We start from the raw sequence: 6,630 nt of genomic DNA, 5'->3' as shown, positions 1-6,630 counted from the left end.
ACTCCATGGAAAACAGTGTTGGACGTCTTAAGACTTTTATCAGTTAACCCCATGCGACGGAAGGTCTCATAATAAAGGATGTTGATGCTACTACCTCCATCCATGAGCACTTTAGTGAATTTATATCCACCAACTTGAGGCGCCACCACCAAGGCCAAGTGACCTGGATTGTCAACCCGGCAAGGGTGATCCACTCTACTCCATAGAATGGGCTGCTCAGACCATCGCAAGTAACGAGGAACTGCCGGCTCAATGGCGTTTACGGGCTGTTTATGGAGCTTCTGGTCCCGCTTGCATAAGCTTGTGGTGAAAACATGATACTATCCACTATTCAGCTGCTTTGGATTACTCTGATAATCGGATTGCTGCTGCTGCTGACCTCCCTGGCCGGATTGCTGATTGTAACCACCCTGATTACCTTGATTAAAACCGCCCTGATTACCTTGGGGGCCCTGGAAGTTGGAATTAGAACCGCCACCTCCATAACCCGGGCCCTAGAAACCGCTGCCGCCTGAGCCGCCACCGGTCCATGATTGTCGTCAAACGCGTTAGAGTTTTTGAAAGCCTTCATAATCGTACAATCTTTCCAAAGGTGAGTGGTTGGTTTCTCCGGCGTGCCATGCCTTGGACAGGGCTCATTCAGCAACTGCTCAAGAGTAGGACCTAACTCACCGGTCCGAGGAGGCGGCCTCCCCTTACGATGTTGATTATTTCCCTATGCATTGGTGTTAGCCACGAACTCCGAGCTACCATCAGCATTGCGTTTACCGTTGCCCCCTTGATTCGTCAGGTTATGTTGCGGGCCCTTAGTGTCGCCGTTCTTCTTTCCCTTCCCTGTCTTCTCATCATCAGACTCGGGGTCCTTGGTACTATCAGAGTCGGCATATTTGACTAGAGCCGCCATCAGCTGGCCCATGTCATTACAATCGCGCTTGAGCCGCCCCAGCTTCTGTTTCAGAGGCAAAAAACGACATTTTTTCTCGAACATTAGGACTGCAGAGCCGACGTTCATGTTATCGGATGAATGTATGATAGCTTTGACCCGGCGCACCCAATGGGTCATGGATTCACCCTCCTCTTGCTTGCAATTAGTCAAGTCCATAATAAACATGGGCTGCTTGCATGTGTCTTTGAAGTTCTGAATAAATCAGGCCTTCAACTCTCCCCATGACCCGATGGAGTTGGCGGGTAGTCCCTTTAACCAAGTACGGGTCGTCTCATCCAACATCATCGTGAAGTATTTGGCACACGCAGCATCACTAACCTCCAGTAGCTCCATGACCATCTCATAACTTTCAATCCACACCTCAGGGGGTAAGTCGGCCGTGTAATTAGGCACCTTTCGAGGTCCTTTGAAATCCTTGGGCAAACGCCCATTACGCAGAGCCAGCACCAAACAGGGCACCCGTGTAGATCTTGAGGTCATGCCTGCCTCAACCGAGGTCGTTGGATAAACCAGAAGGGGCTAGTAAGCCGCCTGCTGAGCCGCCTGCTCAGCTTCTTAACGCACTCTGTCGTGGTCAACCAAATTAGGAACTCCATCACACAGCGGGTCGTGCCCACGAGGCTGGTCTCGGTGTCGGGCGTTGCTTGAAACGGTTGGTGAGTCCATGTGTCTGCTATAGCTCCGGCTCCGGCTTGGGTGAAGGGTCGAGTGGATCCTATCTCGACTATAAGAATATGCCTCCTGCTGCGCCAAGGCTGTGTGAAGAAGCTCTCTAACCCTTCGTGTTCCAACCGTCGTCGGAGAGTCGCCATCCACCGGGAGAGCCGCCAATCGTGCCGCTGCAGTGATCATGTTCTCCAAGGGATTAGAATAATGACCCGGTTGTGTTGGTACATGGTGAGGTGGAGCAGTATTCAGACGAGGGAGTTCCGTCACGCGTGGTTGAACCAGTGCCCCAGCCCTGGGCGCCGCAGCCCAGTTTATCTCCGGCGAGTTACTGGGCCCTGCACCGGGCGTGCGGAAGAGGTTTCTAGGCTCATAAACCATAGTCAGACGGGACTGGTGCCTTCTCCTCATGATCGCATTTGACGCGTTCTGGTCCATCGTAAGTTGGAAAGCCTCTGACTGAATCCGCTGGGCCTGAGCATCCAAAGTCGCCCGTTCCGCGGCCATCCTGACGTCCTCTGCCGCCAGGTCTTCTTTGGCTTGTGCTACCTCCTCACGTAACTGCGCCACTTCCGCATCATGTTGAGCTTGATTTGCATGGCTGACTACGACCGTTAACAGAGCCATCAACTTATCCATTAAAGGCATCATAACCTGATCCGATGGAAGTGCAGGACCTCCTGCCCCGGCTGCCGTCACTGCTGCTGACCCGGAAGTCATTGTTGCCGCAGCCGTAGAGTTCTGCCTAGGTTGCATGCCAGCCATGATGATCCCATCTTTGTTTGGCAGCTCAAAGGGGTCCGGAATACTGTTGCCATCGGAATAGCCCCCAAGCCCACCATCTTGCAGTTGATACAACGGTCTCACTCGTGGACGACTCACCATCAGAGTAGATGGCCGTCTCACTGTCAGACATAGATCCTTCATCAAATTCTGCTCCGTGGATGCATCCCACAAAGGCACGCTTCATGGCGGGCTGAGCTCGCGCAGGTCTCGCACGCTGAGTCGTCTCGATGATGTCGGTGCAGATGTCCGGCTCAGGGCCCGGCTCGTCGATCTTGCCGATGAAGACGCAGATTCCGCCGAAGGGGACCCGGTACCCATACTCAATTGAGCCGACCTCGGGATCCCAGCCTGCATCGTTGATGTAGAGCTTGCTGCGATGACTCTTGGTCATCCGGCCCACAGCGTATCCCTTGAGCCCTTCGAAGCTGCCCTGAACTCAAATCCACCATGTGTTGGCCCCATGTTGGGTGCCAACTGCCGTGGAAAGGTCACGGCAGATGTCCTAGCAAAAGGACTTAGTCGTGGAGCCATCGCAACTAGGAAGCTTAAAGGGGTTAAAACGGGACAAAGGACACGGGAGTTTATACTGGTTCGGCCCCTTGCGGTGAAGGTAAATGCCTAATCCAGTTTGAGGTGGTATTGCTTATGTCTCAATTACCACGGAGCGAACCCGCTTGACCTAGCTTTCAATCTGATCTTACTTGTCCTGAACCGCCGCCGGGTCATCCCTTTATATACGCCCAGCGGCTCACGGAGTCCAGGCCGGCTCATAAACAGTGTCCGGCTCGGTGACTATCTATTCTTGCCTTACAATACAAGTCATACATATACAATGGTTTATCTCTATGGGCCTTAATCCGCCTTTGGGCCTTGGGCCCTTAACTGAACCGCCATATTCAAATATCGTCTTGGCTTCATATTATGAATCTCCATAGGTATAACTCGGCCCCTCCTGGGCGGGTCATAACTAATAGTTATATCCCCAACAATGTGTTAAAAAAATACATGTCGTGATTATAGGGTCACTGGCTCACTCGTACAACTCTGTATTTTGTTGATGACACAATCAATTGACCAGTCAAACGTTCCACGTGGCGCAACTAGTGTTGCACCATCGGGGCACGTAACCATGGGGCCCACTTGTCAGCGCGTATATGAAAGAAAGAAATGGTAGTTTGAGTCTGTACTGTGTTAACACTAAAAAATACACTTCCGTGATGATACGTGTTTGTCACAGTAGGCCACGTTTTTGTCATGCATGTACATCCATGACGATTTTATGACAGAATCAAGATAGTCATACCTGTGCTATCGTAGAAGTGTTCCATGACATTACCAAAATTATCATCACGGAAGTGTCCACTTCCATGATGATAAATCACGCGTCACAGAAGTGCTTTCGTCATGGGTGACCGACATGTGGCATCCACCGTAACGGAACATCGTTAAGCTATCGGGTCCGGTTTTGGATCCAATAACCCGCTAACAGCCCCGACCAATGGGGATTTTCCACGTGTAAAATCAGCATTGGCTGGAGGAAACACGTGTCGGCTCACCGTTGGGACTGATGTCATCCACTCATTGGACCGAAGGCGCCTATGATACGTCGACACGTGGCACGGCCCAACAGAGGCCCATTCCTGTGAAAAGGCCGGCCTTTTTGACTTGGTCAAAAGGTGGCGGGCCGGCCCAAGGAAAGCCTGTTAACGGCCTGTTCGCATATAGACCATTTACAGCCCGCTAACCCTGGGCCCGTTACGACCTATCCGAATTAGGCCCAGTAGCGTCATTTGGGCCATCCAATATGATTCCAGCCCATTTTAAGTTTCGGCCCATGTATAGCCCATGACGTCTTTCAGCCCATATGAGGCCCTTTGTAACTCTTGGCCCCTTAACGGCTCGTGGTGACACTGGCCCGTCACTTTATACCCATTAACGGCCCGTTAATCCATTGGGCCGTTTGCAGCCCATGTTATCTTTCGGCCTTCTCAGGGCCCATTTATTCTTGGGCTCATTTCCAGCATTCGGTTACTTACGGCCCATTACTGCCATTTTTTGCTTGTGGGCCAAATTTAGCTCGTGCTTACAGTCGGCCCGTTTGTGACCCGTTAATACGTTGGGCTGTTTTCATAGCGTCATCAAATACGGCTGATTGAAAACGGCCAGTTATGGTCGGCCCATGAACGGACGATTCCAACTCTAGCCCGTTTACGACCATAATGCGGTATGTTATTGGCCCATGTTTGGCCAATCGATCATACAGCCTGATACGTCTCCAACATATCTATAATTTTTGATTATTCCATGCTATTATATTACCCCTTTTGGATGTTTATGGGCTTTATTTTACACATTTATATCATTTTTTGGGAGTAACCTACTAACCGGAGGCCCAGCCCATATTGTTGTTTTATTGCCTGATTCAGTATTTCGAAGAAAAGGAATATCAAATGGAGTCCAAACGAAATGAAACCTTCGGCAACGTGATTTTTTGGAAGATTATCATCCTGGAGGCTTGTAGATCAAGTCAGAAGATCCTCGAGGAGCCCAGGAGATAGCCCCCCCCCCAACAGGGCGCGGCCCCCTGTCTCGTGGACCCCTCGAGCACCCCCCCCCCAACCGACTTCTTTTGCCTATATATGCCTACGTACCCTAAAACATCGAATATCAAGATAGATCAGGAGTTCCGCCGCCGCAAGCCTCTGTAGCCACCAAAAACCTCTCGGGAGTCTATTCCGGCACCCTGCCAGAGGGGGAACCCATCACCGGTGGCCATCTTCATCATCTAGGCGCTATCCATGACGAGGAGGGAGTAGTTCACCCTCGGGGCTGAGGGTATGTACCAGTAGCTATGTGTTTGATCTCTCTCTATCGTGTTCTCTCTATGGCACGATCTTAATGTATCGCGAGCTTTGTTATTATAGTTGGATCTTATGATGTTTCTCCCCCTCTACTCTCTTGTGATGAATTGAGTTTCCCTCTTGAAGTTATCTTATTGGATTGAGTCTTTATGATGAGAACACTTGATGTATGTCTTGCCGTGTTTATCTGTGGTGACAATGGGATATCACGTGCCACTTGATGTATGTTTTGGTGAACAACTTGCGGGTTCCGCCCATGAACCTATGCATAGGGGTTGGCACATGTTTTCTTGACTCTCCGGTAGAAACTTTGGGGCACTCTTTGAAGTACTTTGTGTTGGTTGGATGAATCTAAGATTGTGTGATGCATATCGTATAATCATGCCCACGGATACTTGAGGTGATAATGGAGTATCTAGGTGACATTAGGGTTTTGGTTGATTTGTGTCTTAAGGTGTTATTCTAGTACGAACTCTTTTATAGATCGATCAGAAAGAATAGCTTTGAGGTGGTTTCGTACCCTACCATAATCTCTTCATTTGTTCTCCGCTATTAGTGGCTTTGGAGTGACTCTTTGTTGCATGTTGAGGGATTGTTATATGATCTATCTATGTTATTATTGTTGAGAGAACTTGCACTAGTGAAAGTATGAACCCTAGGCCTTGTTTCCTATCTTTGCAATACCGTTTACGCTCACTTTTATCATTAGTACCTTGCTGTTTTTATTATTTCATATTACAAATACCTTTATCTACCATCCATATTGCACTTGTATCACCATCTCTTCGCCGAACTAGTGCACCTATACAATTTACCATTGTATTGGGTGTGTTGGGGACACAAGAGACTCCTTGTTATTTGGTTGCAGGGTTGTTTGAGAGAGACCATCTTCATCCTACGCCTCCTACGGATTGATAAACCTTAGGTCATCCACTTGAGGGAAATTTGCTACTGTCCTACAAAGTTGTGCACTTGCAGGCCCAACAACGTCTACAAGAAGGTTGTGTAGTAGACATCAAGCTCTTTTCTGGCGCCGTTGCCGGGGAGGTGAGTGCTTGAAGGTATATCTTTAGATCTTGCATTCGAATATTTTTGTTTCTTGTTTTATCACTAGTTTAGTTTATAAAAGAAAATTACAAAAAAAATGGAGTTAAGTTTGTCTCATATGCTTTGTCTTTTTAATATCTTTTGTGAGTTTCATGGAAAGGAAAATTGTGCTCAAGTGCTAGAATAAGAATGCTTTAAAATTCTTGGTACTAAATCTTTGAATGATGAGCATGATTGCAATGTTGTTATTATAAACTCCTTGAATATCCATAGTACTAATGATGATTGCTCTAGTCATGATGAAAATATCTCTCATAAGCATGT

Source organism: Triticum dicoccoides, chromosome 5B, assembly GCF_002162155.2.
Source record: "Triticum dicoccoides isolate Atlit2015 ecotype Zavitan chromosome 5B, WEW_v2.0, whole genome shotgun sequence".
NCBI lineage: Eukaryota > Viridiplantae > Streptophyta > Magnoliopsida > Poales > Poaceae > Triticum > Triticum dicoccoides.
The sequence above is the reverse complement of the archived record's forward strand: the minus strand, read 5'-3'. Positions refer to the sequence as shown.